This window comes from Tamandua tetradactyla, chromosome 20 (assembly GCF_023851605.1).
Source record: "Tamandua tetradactyla isolate mTamTet1 chromosome 20, mTamTet1.pri, whole genome shotgun sequence".
NCBI classification, from domain to species: Eukaryota; Metazoa; Chordata; class Mammalia; order Pilosa; family Myrmecophagidae; genus Tamandua; species Tamandua tetradactyla.
In genome coordinates, this window is record NC_135346.1 from 60,374,300 (window position 1) to 60,394,460 (window position 20,161).

A 20,161-nucleotide genomic window follows, 5' to 3' on the forward strand; every position below is an offset into this window, starting at 1 on the left:
CAACCTGTGTTCTTCTTCATGACTCAGCTAAATGTAGTACTTTCCACAAACTCAAGTCCTCCGTCTTTTCCCCAATATACCTGAGGGTTATTTGCTTTTAAGTTTTAAGAAGTTTGGTTTGATTTTGAGAAATTAAATTGGTTTCCTTTTAACGATTTCTTCTTTAACTCCTACTGTGTCTATTTTGCCACTGAGCTGTTATATTCCAAGACATGCTCTGTGGGGCATCACGGATGGTTCTCTTCTTGTCAGCTAGAACTTCCCTAGGACCCTCGCCCTTAAGATGATGGTTTCTTGGGTTGAAACTTCCTCAAGCCTGGTCTGCTCTTTCTCCCACATCCCTGCTTTGTGAGGGTTAGTGATAGCTGAGAAGGGACTTCTGGAGTAGTTTCTTCTAGTCCTCATCTCCTAAGTGGCCAGGCTGATGTGTTTCAGATCTGGATGTCTTCACAGGGAGATGGGATGATAGCAGAGTTGAGGAAGCAAACTTTGTCATTCCTTTTACTAGTAAATTTAAAGAGACATTTTCATTCACAATTCTACTGACACCAGAATTTTAATGCTTTTAGAACTGTAGTACTCACAGGGATTCTTGGAAAAAATTGGACAGTACACTGATTCCTTTTCTGCTGCCTAGTAAAGTAGACCAGGTACTACCTCTATAAAATCTTGGTGGTTTTCAGAGTTCTTTCCATTTCTTTTGTACTATCAGGGACTATATTCATAAGCATATATTGCAAAGAAACTTATTCTGATATTATTCTATTAGGAAAAATGGTGTAATACCCCCAATAAATTATTATTATTTTTCCTTTAAAACTGTACTTATGGAAAAACATACTGACTTGACTTAAGTGAGCAGGGCTGTGTTTGCCCTGTTTTGGAAGATGCAGCTCTGGAAGGGATTCCAAACAAGGACCCAGGCTGCATGGATGATGATTTCTATATATATTAACATTGCATCTACAGCTGATTCCTTAATGACTATGAAGTCTTTTCTTGAAAATCCTTATGGAATGTTGTATGAAAACCCATATTTAAGGGAAAGTCCTTCAATTGGTGTGAAATCTCCTTAAAGCCCCTCAGCCCATGTAGGAAACACCTTTGAATAAATGTAGAGACTTCAGTTGTTCTTTCCCTCTGGAGGAACGAAGACTTTCTGGACAATAGTAGGCACATTTTGAGGTATGTGACCACAAGCATTTCAAGTGCTGGGGCCATATGTGTGTGCACTATTCCTTTGGTGTCTGGTAGTTACCATGTAAATGAGAGCCCACCAATTACTGGACAAGATAAACCCTGCCTACAAAAAGCCAAGTCTCAAAAAGTGGTACACCCACAGTTTTTCTGCATTAAACCTCCTAATTATAGATGGATATTACCAGTCCTCATGAAGCTATGTGGAGCTAGAAGACCCCAAGCTTGCCTGGAAGAGAGTCTAGGTTAAAGAGCACACTGTGTTGTTGTTGTTTTTTATTGTGAAAAATAACATATATACAAAAAAAGCAATAAATTTCAAAGTATACTACAACAATTAGTTATAGAAGAGATTTCAGAATTTGAAAGGGGTTACAGTTCCACAATTTCATGTTTTTCCTTCTGGCTGCTCCAAGACACTGGAGACTAAAAGAAATATCAATATAATGATTCAGGAGTCATACTCATTTGTTAAATCCCATCTTCTCTTTTATAAGTCCACCTTCGCCTTTGATCTTTTTAAAATTACTTATTTTTTATTGATATATATCATAGTCACATACCATGTAAGCATCCAAAGTGTACAATCAATGGTTCACAATATCATTATATAGCTGCTCATTTATCATCACAATCAATTTTTTCTTTTTTGCGAAAAATAACGTATATACAAAAAAGCAATAAATTTCAAAGCACAGCACAACAATATGCTGCAGAACAGATTTCAGAGTTTGGTATGGGTGACAACTCCACAATTGCAGGTTTTTATTTCTAACTGCTCTAAGATACTGGAGACTAAATAAAATATCAATATAATGATTCAGCAATCATACTCATTTGTTAAACCCTACCTTTTCTCTATAACTCCCACCATCTTTGATCTTTCTCCCACCCTTTGGGGGTATTTGAGCTATGCCCGTTATGACTTTTTTATATTGGAAGGGGCTGTCGATAATATGGGATAAGAGAATGGAACTAGTTGATGTTCTGGAGAGGCTGGACCCTCTGCATTTCAGGGCTTATCTGGTCTGGGGACCCATCTGAATGTTGTAGGTTTCTGGAAAGTTACCCTAGTGCATGAAACCTTTGTTAGAATCTTATATATTGCCCAGGGTGTTCTTTAGGAAGGACTTCCCCTCAAATACGGGTTTTCATAAAAGCCATTCCTGTTTTGGTTGGGGTTTTATGATAGGTAGCAATGTCTAACTGAAGTTTGCAAAAGAGTGACCTTCAGAGTAGGCTCTCAACTCTATTTGAACTCTCTCAGCCACTAATACCTTATGTGTTACATTAGGTCAGTATGGCATTGTTGTTTCCAGGGCCAGGCTCATCTCAGGGTGTTTTTGAGATTGTTTACAATTAGTGGCTTGGGAACATTTTCCTAAGTCTGAGGATTTTTTAAAACTCTTTGTTCTAGTTTGCTAGCTGCTGGAATGTGACACACCAGAGACGGATTGGCTTTTAATAAAAGGGGATTTATTTTGTTGGTTCTTCAGAGGAAAGGCAGCTAACTTTCCACTGAGGTTCTTTCTTACATGGAAGGCACAGGATGATCTCTGCTGGTCTTCTCTCCAGGCCCCTGGGTTCCAACAACTTTCCCTGGGGTGACTTCTTTCTACATCTCCAAAGGCCTGGGCTGAGCTGCAAGTGCTGAGATGAGGCATGCCGAGCTGCTTAGACTATGCTACATTGCGTTCTCTCATTTAAGCACCAGCCAATCAAGTCAAACATCACTCATTGCAGCAGACATGCCTCCTAGCCGACTGCAGCTGTAATTGGCAACAGATGAGGCACACATACCATTGGCTTATGTCTGCAGCAACAAGATTAGGTATGCTCACCTGGCCAAGTTCACAACTGAACTAACTAACACACTCTTCTACAAGGTTGCACTAATGTTGTAACATTGTGGTCTAAAAGTTTATACTTTCTTAAATGTCAGATTTAGCTACCAGATGTTCTTTACTTCCTCTCATATGTCAGGACCAGGTTTCTGAGGTGATGCATTACTGTGTAACATATATTGCAGCTCACCCTACTTCTGAAGGGCTTGTTTTTATGATAGATACTGTTCCTTCATTACAGTAACCAGAAAACCTCTTTATTACCTGTGGTTCATAACTTGTTTTCTTATTGAAGGCATTGGACTGTTTCCCCTGGGAGATACTGATTTTGAGGATGATGGGGCAGTTGATTCTAATGCATGTTTTATGTCAAACAAGAATATGAAATTAATTTGCTTTTTAAGGAATTGTGGAATTGTATGAACGTTTTTATAGAAATTGTTACTGGATTTATAATTACATATTTAACTCCATCAGGTTCATGTAAAAATTTAAATAAAATTCAAAATAAATTTTTAAAAAGTGTCTTAGTAGGTCTCAGAGCTATAAAGCAAGTAAATGGCAGAGTTGTGGTATATCAACATATCTTTCCCACAAGGATATGAAGTTTTAACTGTATTGCATGGTAACATGGAAACTCAAGCTAGAAAAATAAAATTGATTGGTAAGCATGACATATTTTTTTTACCCTGTGTTCAAAATTTGAAAGTCCATTGTAATTATTTAATATAATAGTAGCAGTCTGAGGTGTAGTTTGGTGAGCAAAAAGTGGAGCAATTATTATTATTTTTAGATATGCCCAAATTGCTTTTATTTACATGTAGTTTATACATAAAATCATTTCATGCAGAAGGCCAGAGATTATGGGAGTTATACACATTGCCTGTTTATTAACTGCTCTAGTTAAATTTAATATTTTAGTAGATAATGATCAGTGAGGCTCATGATTGTGGAAAGCTTAATAAAAATAATACTTAAACATGATAAAAACTTTCTGCTCACAAATTACTTAGAGTTCTAGCCAATATTCATCTAAGCAGAAATAGTTATTCCCTTTTCTGTGCTTTCATAGCTTTTTATTTTCTTTTTAACTTTTTTATTGTATAATATAACATATATGCAAAGCAAAGAAAGAAAAAAATGATAGTTTTCAAATCACTCTTCAACAAATAGTTACAAGACAATCTCAGACTTTGTCATGGGCTTCCATACCATCCTCTCCAGAGGATGAAGGATTTTTCCTTCTAGCTGCTCCAGAATATAGGAGGCTGGAAAGAATAAATGTTTTTTTTTCTTTTTATCATCACAAACAACTTTTTTTTGTGAAAAATAACATACGTACAAAAAAGCAATAAATTTCAAAGCACAACACAACAGTTGTAGAACACATTTCAGAGTTTGGTATGAGTTACAATTTTAGGTTTTACTTCTAGCTGCTCTAAGATACTGGAGATTAAAAGCAATATCAATTTAATGATTCAGCAATCATATCCATTTGTTAAACCCTACCTTCTCTGTGTAACTCCACCATCACTTTTGTGCTTTCTGTTTCTCTGTTTAGGGGTATTTGGGCTATGGACATTCTAACTTTTTCATGCTGGACAGAGCTGTCGATGATATGGGGTTGGGAGATGGAACTAGCTAATGTTCTGGAGAAGCCGGTCCCTCTAGGTTTCAGGACTTTTCTGGTCCAGGGACTCATCTCGATATTTTTAGTATCACAACCTTCAGCATTAAACCGTCTTTACTAGGTTAGAGCTATTCATAAATATTGAAGTAGCCATTTTTAAATCAAGTTGATCATACAATGTTATCAGTAAAATCTCAATTTGCTTAAAATAGCAAAAACAAAAAATATATTTAATGAAATGTTTTAGATGGTGTGCCAGTTTGAAAAGATTTATGTGCCCTGGAAAACCCATATTTTAATCCTAATCAATCTTGTGGGAGCAACAGTTTCTTCTAGTCCTTTTTCAGTACTGTAGGTTGGAAACTTGGTTAGGTCATCTCCAAAGAGATGTGGAGAGGTTGATTAGATGTAGATATGTCTCCACAAATTCTACATGGATCTTGATTGGTTTAATGGAATCCTGTAATAGAAGTATTTTGGAGAAAGCTTCAGAATGCTGCAGAATCAGGATGCAGTGTCCACCAGCCAGCGACTTTTGGAGATGAAGAAAGAAAACACCTTCTGGGGAGCTTCGTGAAACTAGAGGCCTAGAGAGAAAGTCAGCAGATGCCACTGCATTCACCATGTGCCCTTCCAACTGAGAGGTAAATGCTGAACATCATCAGCTTTTTTGAACCAAGGTATCTTTCCCTGGATGCCTTAGATTGGACATATCTATAGGCTTGTTTTAATTGGGACATTTTCTCAGCCTTAGAACTTTAAACTAGTAACTTATTAAATTCCCCTTTTTAAAAAGCTGTTCCATTTCTGGCACAATGTATTCCAGCAGTTAGCAAACTAGAACAGATGGTCTTAAAATAAGGAACCCCAACAAGAAGAAAAAGAGGGGAAGATTTTTGTCTTATGAGCAACAGGTAAGTCTGAAAGTGACATCTGACTTGCCTTCTTGCAATTAGTAGAGGTTCTCTAGGTTATAATTTGTGATGCCAGTCAGAAAAAAAGTTAAAAAAAAAAAGAAACCAGTAATTTGAAATGTATGGACACGGTAAATGTTCCTTATCATCAAGAAGTCAAGAGTGCAATGTCAAGCAGAACTGGAAAGGTGCACTCCACAGTTACAAGATAACATGGAAAATAGTTTTCAACAATTCCAAGATAACATATGCTGTGCTTTAGTGTTTAGCAAAGATTTTGTCTAAGGGCCTGCAATTTTTCTTTTATGAGTTGCAAAAGCATATTAAATCTGCATAAACTATATCAATGTCATTTAATTACTCATATCTCTCTAAGCTTACTCAAGTTCATAAATATGTCCAGGTTTTATGGGAAAATATTATATTTTACACAATTCAAGATGACACATTTCATTATGGTAAATCTTATGATTTTATTAAATGAATAATCATCCTCAAAAATAATATCTACTTATAATAAGTTGCAAGGAAACTTATTATTGTCATTATTCCTTTTTTCTAGAAATAAAAAGATTAATTGTGAAATTCCTGAAGGCATGAAAGACTTCTTGACCAAAAGCGAGAAGAGAAATGAAACAAAATAAAGTTTCAGTGGCTGAGAGATTTCAGATAGAGTTGAGAGGTCATTCTGGAGGTTATTAGTATGCAGTATATAGATATCCATTTTTACTTTTTAGTAGATTAGAGTAGCTAGAAGGAAATATCTGAAACTGCTGAACTGTATTTCATTAGCCTAGATTTTCAAAGATGATTTTACAACCATACATCTCTTACAGTTGTGACCATGTGATTGTGAAAACTTTGTGGCTGACTCTCTTTATCAATGAGCAGACAGATGAGTAAAAAAATAAATACAATAAATAAATAAATAATAGGGAAGATAAGGGGTGTGGGATGTTTTGGGTGTCCTTTTTCATTGTAATTTTAATTTTTATTCTTCAAAGTATTTTTTTTTTGGAGGAATGAAAATGTTCATAAATTGATTGTGTTGATGAATGCAAAATTACATGATGGTACTGTGAACCATTGATTGTACACTTTGGATGGCTATGGTATGTTAATATATCTCAGTAAAATTGCATTAAAAATCCAAAGATTTTATAATTATTAAGTTCATTCACTTGTGTTTGAAAGGAAAAAAAAGGAGTTGCAATCCACAAATAAAATAGCACTGGCCATTAAACTGCATACATAGTTCCTTTAACAGTGTTCTCTACTTCTTCTTATGGCTTCAAATTAATATCGGATGTCATTTCATTCCAGCACCAGAATTCCCTTTTGCATTTAATATAGGACAGGATAATTAGTGACAAGCCCATGCTCTCAACTTCACTTCTGTGAATTATGTATTATTATTAGTCCATATGAGTGAGGCATAATAATATTTGTCTTTTTGCTTTTGACATTTGATTCAACATACTGGCCTTAAGGTTCATTCACCTAGTTGCATGCCTCACAACTACGTTCCTTCTTGCAACCACTCAGTAGTCCACTGTATGTATACACCATAGTTACCCCTTCCATTCCTCAGTCATTGTACCTTTAGACCGCCTCCATCCATTAACACCAGTGTGCAAATATCCATTCCTGTTCCCACTCTCAGTTCCTCCAGATGTATACCTAGCAGTGGGGTTGCAGGATCATGTAGCAACCCCACTCCTAGCCTCTTACGGAACCACCATGCTATCCTTTAGAGGGGCTATACCTCTCAACTTCCTCTACCTACAGTGAATAGGTACATGTTTTTCTCCACATTTTCTTTAGCCCTTGGTTAAGAGTTGCTTTTTGGCAAGGCAAGCAAGTCCATTCAAATGGTTCACAGCAATCTGTCTCACAAATGGTGTCTGGAGAAGCAGATATTCATATTCAAAAGAGTGAAAGAGGACCCCTTTCTCTACTGTATACAAAAATTAACTTATTTTTTACTCATTTTTCAACATTTAATGCAAAAAAGGACAAATTTTAATTACTTAAATTGGCATTTGTAATAATCTATGACTTTATATGAACTGGTTTCTTTCTCACTTTTTCTTTTATGAAAATTACTTAGATTACATGTTGCTATGAATTAATGAGGGAAAAATACATGCCAGTTTGTAAAATAAGAAGTTTAGGGAGGAATAATTTACCTATCTGAGTTTAGAAAACATTTATACAGTTTTTTAGGCTAAAGATACATTTAGAATTTTATATTATGGAGCCTAATGAGTGGGAAAAAAACCTTTGAGTTGGTATTGGTTAATTCTTATGTCAGACAAGGAAGGGTCGTCTTTATCATTGTTAGACATGACATTTCACTCCTAAAAATACTCCAAAAGAACTTCACGAGTTTCCCAATTTATGTAGACAGAGATCAGGGGAATATGTGTGGGAATGGATTTTGAGGATGTGGAGTAGTGGTGGAAGGAATATAAAGCTGGATCAGGCTGAATTTATTGATATGGGCCCACTAAGCAGAGATTCTGCATTCAGCATTATAGCTTGAGGGGTTAGGATTGGCATTAACAATTAGATTGGATGTTTGGCTGAAACGTAGATCAAAAGGTGGCCGACATTACCTAAGGTTGAAATGCCAGAACTGCTCTGGTATAACGTAGATGAGGGAATCCAGAGGCTTAGAGAGATTGGAATGTCAGAGTGGATTTACCATGGAAAGCCAGCTCTTACACCCCAGGAATGTCCAGAGGATGCACCATTTATCAGAAACATGAGAAATAAATTTGTGAGACTAGCTTCATAATCTCTGAAGAGCTCTGTAGTTGTCCTTCTCTGTAGGTCAGATATTACTATGGAAACTGCTATCACTGAGCTGGAATCCTTAAACACAATTGGGATGATTGGATCCTGAGTTGGCAGAAGCCAGGTGGCAGCATTTAATCACCAAAGACAAGGTATGTGGGCTTTCAGAATGGACAGCAGACTCAAAGCAGGAGTCACAATAATCTGACAAACACAGACTTGTGGCATTGGTTAGTAAATCATGGGGTCCCTAGAAGTACAATAGATGGACAGTCTACTAAATTTTTGTCTGAGCTATATAAGCAGAACAGTTCTAGGTCAAGTGAACAGGAGTCTATCTTGAAATACAAAAACAGAGAGTCACAGCCCCTTAATCAATTTCCAGACATGAGACAGTTTACAGACCCAGAGTCCCTTCAATGAGGGAAGGCCAGAGCCCTTTGGGGGAGAACCCTGTTACACTGCCACAAATTTGTACTGTTAATCTTCCTTCAAGCCTTCCCCAAGGAGACCTATAGCAGTTTACCAGAGTAACTGTGCACTGGGGAAATGGAAATGATCAGATATTTCAGATTATTGGATGTTGGTTCAGGGGACCCAAAACGTCACTCTGGTCCACCAGTCAGAGTAGGGGCTTATGGAGGTCAGGTGATTGATGGAGTTTTAACTCAGGTCCATCTCACAGTGGGTCAAGTGGGCCCCAAGACTCATTCTGTAGTTATTTCCCCAGTTCCAGAATTCATAATTGGAATAGACATACTGAGCAACTGGCAGAATATCCACATTAGCACTCTGACTCACGGAGCGAGAGCTATTGTAGGAAAGGCCAAGCGGAAGCCACTAGAACTGCCCCCACTTAGCAAAATAGTAAATCAGAAGCAGAGATTAGTGCCACTCTTAAGGACTTGAGGGATGCAAGGGTAGTGATTCTCACCACATCCCCATTCAACTCTTCTTTTGGTCTGTGCAGAAAACAGATGGGTCTTGGTGGATGACTGTGGATTATCATAAACTCAACCAGGTTTATATGCCACATCTTATTTTTTTTCTCTCTCTCTTTTTTAACATTTTAGTTACACTTATTGAAAATTATCATTTCTACTCTTCTTCAATCTCTCTCTTCTGTCTTTCCTATCTGCTTGTAGAACTCTGTGCTGGTTTGAACAGATTTATGTGCCCTAGAAAAGCCATATCTTAATCCTAATCAATTTTATGGGAGCAACCATTCCTTCTAATCCCTAGTCAGTACTACAGGTTGGAAACTTGATTAGGTTATCCCCAACAGAGATGTGACTCAATCAAATGTGGGTATTAAACTTGAGTAGATGGAGATGTGTCTCCACCCATTCTACATGGGTCTTGATTAGTTTATTGGAATCCTATAAAGAAAGAAGTATTTTGGAGAAAACTTCAGAATGCCAGAGAATCACGAAGCAGAAGGTCCACTAGCAGTGACTTTGGGAGATGAAAAAAGAAAATGCCTTCTGGGAAGCTTCATGAAGCAAGAGGCCTAGAGAGATAGCCAGCAGATGCTGCCATGTTCACCATGTGTCCTTCCAGCTAAGAGAGAAATGCTGAACATCATCGGCCTTCTTGAACCAAGGTATCTGCTGGTTTGAAAGGATGTATGTCTCCTAGAAAAGCCATGTTTTATCTAATTCCCATTTCATAAAGGCAAAGTAATCCCTATTCAATACTGTATTTTTAAAATTGTAATCAGATCATCTCCCTGGAGATGTGATTTAATCAAGAGCAGTTGTTAAGTTGGATTAGGTGACGACATGTCTCCACTCATTTGGGTGGATTTGATTGGTTTACTGGACTCCTATAAAAGAGGAAACATTTTGGAGAATCAGATTCAGAGAGAGCAGAGAATGCTGCAGCACCACGAAGCAGAGTATATCAGCCAGCGACCTTTGGAGATGAAGAAAGAAAATGCCTCCTGGGGAGCTTCATGAAACCAGAAGCCAGGAGAGAATGCTAGCAGATGATGCCGTGTTCGCCATGTGCCCTTCCAGCTGAGAGAAACCCTGACTATGTTCTCCATGTGCCTTCTCACTTGAGAGAGAGAAACCCTGAACTTCATCAGCCTTCTTGAACCAAAGTATCTTTCTCTGGATGCCTTCGATTGGACATTTCTATAGCCCTGTTTTAATTGGGACATTTTCTCGGCCTTAGAACTGTAAACTAGCAACTTATTAAATTCCCCCTTTAAAAAGTCATTCTGTTCCTGATATATTGGATTCTGGCAGCTAGCAAACTAGAAAAGTATCTTTCCATGGATGCCTTAGATTGGACATGTCTATAGATTTGTTTTAATTAGGACATTTCTCAGTATTTGAACTGTAAGCTAGTAACTTATTAAATTCCCCCCTTTGAAAGCCATTCCTTCTCTTCTATATTGCATTCCAGCAGCTAGCAGACTGAAATAGACTTCTTTTAGGATTTCTTGTGTAACAGTTCTCTTGTTCACAAACTTTCTCAGTGTCTTTTTATCTGTAAGTATCTTAAGCTCTCCCTCTTTGTTGAAGGAAAATTTTGCTGCATACAGAGTTCTCAGGTTGGGACATTTTCTCTTTCAGTATCTTAAGTGTATCATACCGCTGCCTTCTCACCTCCATTGTTTCTGTTGAGAAATCGCAAATAGTTGTCTTGAGCTTCCCTTGTATATGAACGATCACTTTTGTCTTTCTGGTTTCAAAATTTTCTCTTTGTCTTTGACATTTGTCATGGTCAGGTTCATGTGTCAACTTGGCCAAGTGGTGGTGCCTGGCCATTTGCTCAGGCAAGCTCTGGTTTGTCTGTTGCTATGAGAACATTTCATGGAATTAAATCATGATTGTGTTAGCTGCATCCACAGCTGATTGCATTTGTAATCAGCTAAGGGGAGTGCTTTCCACAATAAGTGACACTTAATCTAATCACCAGCAGGCTATTAAGAAGGATTCAGAAGAGACAGTCACTCTTCCTGCTTTTTTTCTGGTGAGCCTCTCCTGTGGAGTTCTTTCAGACCCTTCATTGGAGTCACCAGCTTCACAGCCTACCATACAGACTGTGGACTCTTCCATTCCCACAATTGTCCAACCAGCCTCTCCTGAGAGTTCACTGAGGAACTTCATTGGAGTTACCAGCTTGTGGCCTGCCCTACAGACCTTGGACTCAACATTCTCATGGTTACATGAAACACTTATATAAATTTTATGTCTATGGATATCTCCTGCTGATTCTGTTTCTCTAGAGAACACTAGTTAATACAGCTTGGTACTGAGACTGGAGTCTTAAGAAACAGAATCTTTAAAAAATGAGTTTTTCCTTGTGTCTGGTGCTCCTTTTATCTACCTTGTCAATAGATGAGTAGAACATATGGATCAAAATAAATAATGGGGGAACAAATGTTAAAATTAAAAAATAAGTTTTTATGATTGGTTTTCTACTCTGACTGGACTCAGAGGCACTAAGAACTGTGTTCCTCATAATCAGAATGACACTGCCAATCCATGGGGTGAGTTGGCAAAAGAGATAGTCAAAATATTATCACTGATTTCTTCTAATGCTTCACTTGTATGAAGTCAGGCTCTGAGGGCTAATGTTTTTGACATCTGTATGGAGCTTTGTGGAAATAGGAAGTATAGAGATATTGGCTCATTGTTGTTAGATATGCTGTACACATTAATCACAGAACAGGATGAGATGAAGGCTTCAAATGAGAAGATTATGTCCTGTGTGACAGATGTAAATGTTTCTATGAGTGCCCTGAAGGAAAATCTTATTTCTTGTAGCTGCAGACTTAAGATCTCTGAAAATAGACTCAGAATCTTATTATTAGAGTAGGAAATTTACAGTTTAACTTGAACTCTCTAGCTTGCATATTGTCTGCCATTAAAGTGAGGGCATTGATTAGAAAGGAGTGTGACCCTGAAAAATGGGATGGTGGCATATGAATTGATAATGATGTTGGTGGACAGATTGAAACCCTAGGTCATGCTGAGTCTTTTCTAGATAACCCTGTGATAGTCTGGCCTTAGGACATAGCCACATCACCTCCAGCCTTCCCTGAGGAGTTGGCCACCCAATCTCCACCTGAAGGGATTAGTCCTAGAGTGATTAATCATATTTCACCAAATGAAACTACAAATGAATGCCTTGAAACAAATGGCTCAGAAGATACTTCTAATTCTTTTCATGACCCACCCATCACTTCTTCCAGACCTATAAATAGACCAAAGTCCCAACAGGCTCCGAAACGTGAGGTACAAAGTGTCACCCATGAGGAGATACATTATACTCCAAAAGAACTGCATGAGTTTTCCAATTTATGTAGACATAAATCAGGGGGATATGTGTGGCAATAGATTTTAAGGGTGTGGGATAATGGCGAGAGGAATATAAAGCTGGATCAGGCTGAATTTATTGATATGGACCCACTAAGCAGAGATTCTGCATTCAATGTTATAGCTCAAGGGGTTAGAAAAGGCATTAACAATTTGTTTGGGTGTTTCGGTGAAACATGGATTAAAGGTGGCCGACATTACCTGAGGTTGAAATGCCAGAACTGCCCTGGTATAATGTAGATAAGGGGACCAAACAGCTTAGAGGGATTGGGACGTTAGAGTGGATTTATCATGGATAGCCTACTCATACACCCCAGGAATGTCCTGAGGATGCACCTTTTACCAGAATTGTGATAAATAAATTTGTGAGACTAGCTCCATCATCCCTGAAGAGCTCTATAGTTGCCCTTCTCTGTGGGTCAGATGTTACTGTGGGAACTACTGTCATTGAGCTGGAATCCTTAAACACAAGGGGGATGACTCGCTCCCAAGCTGGCAGAAACTAGGTGGTAGCACTTAATCACCAAAGACAAGGTGAACATGACCATCATAATGGACAGCAGACTCAAAGCAGGAGTCAAAATAATCTGACTCGCAGAGACTTGTATAAATTAACAGTCTAAATTTGTGGCAGTGTAACAGGGGTCTCCCCCAAAGAGACCTTGTGGTGTTGGCCAATCTATCATGGGGTGCCTAGAAGTACAATAGATGGCAGTCTACTAAATTCTTGTTTGAGCTGTATAAGCAAAAGAGTTCTAGGTTAAGTTAACAAAAGTCTAACTTGAATTAAAAAACAAGGAGTCACAGCCTCTTAATAAATATCATGCTTGAGGCAGTTTACAGACCCAGAGCCCCTTGAATGAGGGGGAGGCAGGGTCTCTTTGGGGGAGACCCCTGTTACACTGCCACAAATTTATACTGTTAATATACCTCAAGCCTTCCCCAAGAAGACTGATGGCCTTTTACCAGGGTAACTGTGCATTGGGGAAAATGAAATGATTAGATATTTTTGGGATTATTAGGCACTCATTCAGAAGTGACATTAATTCCAGGGAACCCAAAACATCACTCTTGTCCACCAGTCAGAGTGGCTTATGGAGGCCAGGTAATCAATGGAGTTTTAGCTCAGGTCCATCTCACAGTGGGTCCAGTGGGGCCCAGGACCCATTCTGTAGTTATTTCCCCAACTCCAGAATGCATGATTGGAATAGGCATCCTGAGCAACTGGCAGACTCTCCACATGGCTCTCTAACTTGTGGCGTGAGGGCTATTATGGTAGGAAAGGCCAAGTAGAAGCCATCTGAACTTCCCCTATCTAACAGAATAGTAAATCAGAAGCAATACCACATTCCTGGAGGTATTGCAGAGATTACTGCCACTCTTAAGGACTTGAAGGATGCAGGGTTGGTGATTCCCACCACATCCCCATTCAACTCTCCTATTTGGCCTTTGCAGAAAACAGATGGGTCTTGGAGGATAACAGTAGATTATTGTAAACTCAACCAGGTGGTAACTTCAATTGCAGCTGCTGTACAGGATATGGTTTCATTGCTTGAGCAAATCAGTACTTCCCATGATAACTGGTATGCAACTATTGATCTGGCCAATGCTTTTTTTTTCTGAATAGCTGTTAGTAAGGACCACCAGAAACAGTTTGCATTCAGCTGGCAAAGTCAGCAATATACTTTCCCTGTCCTACCCCAGGGGTATATCAACTCTCCAGTCCTATGTCATAATCTTGTCTGAAGAGAACTTGATATTTTATCCCTCCCACAAGACATCACCCTGGTTCATTATATTCATGATATCATGTTGATTGGACCTAGTGAGCAAGAAGTAGCAACTACTCTAGACTTACTTGTAAGACATTTGCATGTCAGCAATAAATCCAACAAAAATACAGGGGCCTTTTACCTAAGTAAAATTTCTAGGTGTCCAGTGGTGTGGGGCATGTTGAGATATCCCTTCTAAGGTGAAGGATAAGTTGCTGTGTCTGATCCCTCCTACAACTGAAAAAGAGGCACAACACCTAGTTGATCTCTGGATTTTGGCAACAACATATTCCTTACTTGGGTGTGCTGCTCTAGTCCGTTTATTAATAGACCAGAAAAGCAGTTAATTTTGAATGGGAACCTGAACAAGAGGAGGCTCTGTGACAGGTCCAGGCTGCTGTACAAGCTGTTCTGCCACTTGGACCATATGATCCAGCAGATTCAATGGTGTTGGAAGTGTCAGTGGCAAATAGAGATGCTGTCTAGAGCCTTTGGCAGGCTCCTGTGGGAGAATCAAAATGCAGACCATTAGGATTTTGGAGCAACACCTTACCATTTGCTGCAGATAACTACTCTGTTTTTGAGAAACAGCTTTTGGTCTGCTACTGGGCCTTAGTAGAGACTGAAGGCTTAACCACGGGCCACCAAGTTACCATGAGATCAGAGTTGCCTTTCATGAACTGAGTGTTGTTTGACCAACAGAGGCATGAAGTTGGATGTGTGAAGCAGAACTCCATTATAAAATGGAAATGGCATATATGAGATGGGGCCAGAGTAGGTCTTGAAGGCACAAGTAAGTTACACGAGGAAGTTGCCCAAATGCCCATGGTCTACATTCCTGCCATATTACCTTCTCTTTCTCAGACCAGAATTATTATCTCTAGTGATCCACTGGGAAATTTTTGCTTCCTGTCCCTGCAACCTTGAGGTCTGCTATTTCTGCAGGTTTTAGTTCCAGAAGGTGAGTGCTTCCATCAGGAGAAACAACAATGATTCTATTAAACTGGAATTTAAGACTGTCACGTGGTCACTTTGGGCTACTCATGTCCCTGGATCAACAAGCCAAGAAGGGATTACTTTACTGGCTGGGGTGATTGGCCCTGACTATCAGGGGGAAATAAGACCGCAACTATACAGTGGAGGTAAAGAAGAGTTTTCCTGAAATATAGGAGATCCCCTAGGACATCTTTTAGTACTATCATGCCCTATGATTAAAATCAATGGAAAACTACAACAACCCAATCTAGGCAGGACTACCAATGGCTCTGAAACATCAGGAATGAAGGTTTGGGTCACCCCACCAGGCAGAAAACCATGGCCAGCTGAAGTGCTTGCTGAGGGTAAAGGGAATATGGAATGGATAGTGGAAGAAGACAATGATAAATATGAACTATGACCACATGATCAGTTACAGAAATGAGAACTGTAATGTGGCTTTGTTCAAGTTACAGTATTTAAGTTGTAAGATATCAAGTTTAATAAATATTACCCAAGGACTTGCACCCTATTCTGGAAAGATTTAACGTGTTTCTGGTTGTATGTAGGACACTTGAGCGTTGTTATGCAAGGAAAAAATGTCTGTTATTGTTTTCTATTTAAAGATTAAGTGTGGTTTAAGGTGATGTGTATAGCTGCCAAGTTGACAAGCAGTGGACTGTTATGGTGAGGTTCATGTGTCAGTTTGGCCAGGTGGTTGTGCTTGGTCATCTGGCTGGACAAGTGCTGGTCTATCTGTTGCTATGAGGACATTTCATGGAATTAAATCATGATTACTTTGGCTGCATCCCCAGCTGATTGCATTTGTAATCAGCTAAGGGGGGTGTCTTCTGCAATGAGTGACACTTAATCTAATCACCAACAGGTTTTTAAGTAGGATTCAGAAGAGACACTGTTCTTGTTTCAAGCAGTGAGCCTCTCCTGTGGAGTTCATCCAGACCCTTCATCAGTGTCACTAGCTTCACAGACTGCCCTACAGATTTTGGGCTCTTCCATTCCCAGGGCTGTCCAGCTAGTCTCCCCTGAGAGTTTGTTGAGAAACTTCATTGGAGTTACCAGCTTGTGGCCTGCCCTACAGACCTTGAACTCTACATTCCCATGGTTATGTGAGACACTTTTATAAATTTTATATCTATGGATATCTTTTGCTGATTCTGTTTCTCTAGAGAACCCTAGCTAATACATTTGATAATCTGATTAGTAAGTGTCTTGGAGTAGGTCTATTCAGATTTATTCTGTTCGGGGTATGCTGCACTTATTGGACCTTTAATTATATGTCTTTCGTGAGAGTTGGATAATTTTCAGTCATTATCTCTTCCATTTTTCTTTCTATGCCTTTTTCCTTCTCTTCTCCTTCTGGGATACCAAAACTTAGATATTCATGTGCCTCATGTTGTCATTCAATTTCTTGAGAGTCTGCTCATATTTTCTATTTTTCACTCTAACTGCTCTTTCGGGTGTAGGATTTCATATACCCTGTTCTCTAGTTCACTAATCCTTTCTTCAACCTCTTCAATTCTGCTGTTGGATGTCTCCTTTGTGTTTTTCATTTCTTCTATTGTGCCTTTTATTCCTGTAAGTTATGCCATTGTTTTTTTCAAGCTTTCGAATTCTTCTGTATGTTCATCCAGTGTCTTCTTTACATCCTCCAGCTCTTTTACATTTTTCTTCCATTCATTGAATTGGTTCCAAAGATTTGTTTAAATATCTTTAATTAGTTGTTTCAACTCCTATATGTCATTTGATGTGGTTGATTTTTACTTTGACAGGGCCATAACTTCATCCTTCCTAGTATGTCTCATGACTTTTTGCTGGTGTCTAGGCTTCTATTTTTTCCTGATTAGTTTATTCTGAATGTTGTTTTCTCCCAGTTGCCTTTCTTTTTGGGTGGCTTTGTTCTCTATCTGTTCTCTGACATTTGGATCTATTTATTCTAGAGTTCTAACATAGCTTCTGTTTAACTGACCAGACATTTTCAACTCTTGTTTATTTAGTTCTCATCCTGCTTACATGGAAGTTTTTTGAACTTACCCTTTCTTGCATATGTGCAGTTGTTTCACCATGAAGAAAAAGCTCTCTCTTCCCTCTTTCTCCTCAGGGAATGTTGATCTGATCTTTGTTTTTTGCCTCTGTATGCTTTTTTTCCCCAGTGAAATCAATTTTAATAGTGATAAATTATAAAATGTTATATAGTTAAAATAAGTTAAATGAAAAATGCATGTAAGAATATATGACTCAATGACTATGTGAAAATGACTCCATAGTTTTAATTGACAAGGTAGAGTCAGTGTGGCATGGTTTCCAAAATGCGCATTTACATTTATATTTTTACATCATTTTAGTTAATGCATGTTATCCACAATAGAAGTAAAGAGAGTTTCATGAAAATCTGTGCTGATCAGACCACTCCTGGAATATTAAGCTCTGTCTGGGGCAAGTGCTAATCAATATTTTAGTTTTAAGTGACAGAACAACACACACTGATCTGCACATACTATAGTAGCTCTCAGCTTTGCCAGATTAGTTTCAGAAACAGTGGCCTTACATTCCTAACAGCTTCTTTTCTCTTTCATCTTGGATTATCCCTTTTCTTTTGCATGTTGGGCTCATTTTTTCCTATTGAAAAGAAGCCATTTCAAAATTATGGAAATGAGTCACTGTTGGTTCCAAACTAGCAACCAGAAAGGAGAGAGAGAGAAATAACTTATTCTCTTCAGAGAGAGAGAGAGAGAGAGAAATAACTTATTTCTGGCATTCCTGCATCTCTCTCTTATGTGCCATAGGGTAGAGATTGCTCTCTCCCAGCTGGTTAGAGATATAGCAGGGTGTGTAGACCAGGTGCCATAAAATGGACATACTTTAGCCAGGCTCTCTCCAGTGAATGTTTACCTATTCTCAGGGCAAAGGGGGAGGAATGTGTCTGCAGATTGCTAGGGGATGAGTTTTATCTTCAGGCACTTTGGAGAAGGGAGTCACCCCATATTTATCATTCCATCCTAGGAACCAGGCTAACATGGCAGGTCACCCTTGAACTGTCCTCTAGCCCATTTTGAATATATACATAGAAGTGGAATTGTCCAATCAAATGGCAATTCTGCATTTAACTTTCAGAGGAACTGCCAAATTGTTTTCCACAGCAGCTGCAACATTTTACATTCCCACCCAAAATGTGCAGGAGTTCTTATTCCTTCACATCCTCACGAGCATGTTAGTCTCAATTTTTTTTTTTAAACATCAGCCACTCTAGTGCATATGAAGAGGTGTCTTATTGAGGTTTTGATTTGCATCTTTAAGGGCTAATGATGCCGACTTCCTTTTCAGGTACTTGTTGGCTTTATGTGTGTCTTCTCTGGAGACATTTCTATTCAAGCCCTGCATGTCTTTTTCAATTGGGTTGTCTTTTTATTGTTGACTTATAGCAGTTCTTTATGTATTCTGAATATTAAACCATTTTTAGATATACGATTTAGAACTATTTTCTCTCATTTTATAGGTTACGTTTTCACTTTCTTGATAATGCCCTCTGCTGCACAGAAGTTTTTAATTTTGATGAAGTAAAAATTTCTTTTGTTGCTTGCCTTTTGTTGTCATCTCTAAGAAATCACTGCAAACCCAAAGTCATGAAATTTTTCCTTTATGTTTTTTCCTAAGAGTTTTATAGTCTTAGCTATTATTTTTATGTTCCTGATCCATTTTGAGATAATTTTTGTATATGCTATGAAATAGGGATACAACTTCATTCTTTTATTTGTGAATATCCAGGACCACTTGTCCAAGAGATTATTTTTCACCAATTCAGTTTACCTTGTACTCTTGTTGGAAATCAACTGACCATAGACATGTGGGTTTATTTCTGGACACTCAGTTCTAGTCCATTGTCTATATGTCTATTATTATCAGTACCACACTCTTTTGATTACTGAGGATTTGTGGTACGTTTTGAAATCAGGAAATGTGGGACCTCCAAATTTGATCTGTTTAAACATTTATTTGGCTATCAGGGACCTCTTGTGATTCCATAAGAATGTGTGAACCGGCTTTCTAATTTCTTCCAAAAAGGGGTTTGGGGGAGGAAGACTGCTGCTATTTTGGTAGGATTGTGTTAACTATATCAACTTCTTTGTGTATAATTGGCATCTTAATAATTTAATGTCTTCCATTTCATGTACACAGGATGTCTTGCCATTTATTTAATTTCTTTCAGCAGTGTTTTATAGCTTCCCATGTACAAGTCTTTCACCTCCTTGGTTAAATTTATTCCTAGATATTTTATTATTTTGATGCTATTGTAAATGGAATTACTTCTTAATTTCCACTTTGGATTGGTCATTGTTAATGTATAGAAGCCCAACTAATTTTTTTCCATGTTAATCTTATGCCCTGCTACATTGCTGAATTCATTTACTAGCTCTAATAAGTTTCTTGTGGACTCTTCAGAATTTTGTATATAAAGGATCATGTCTTCTGCAAGTATAGTTTTACTTCTTTCTTTGTAATGTGGACGTTTTTTATTTCTATTTTCTTGCTTAATCTTGCTCTGGATAGAGCTTCCAGGACAGTATTTAATAACAGAGGTGAAATCTGGCATCCTTAGCTTGTTCCTGATCTTAAAGGGGGCATTTTCAGTCTTTCACCATTGAGTAAAATGTTATCTGTGGGTTTTTCATAAATGCCCTTT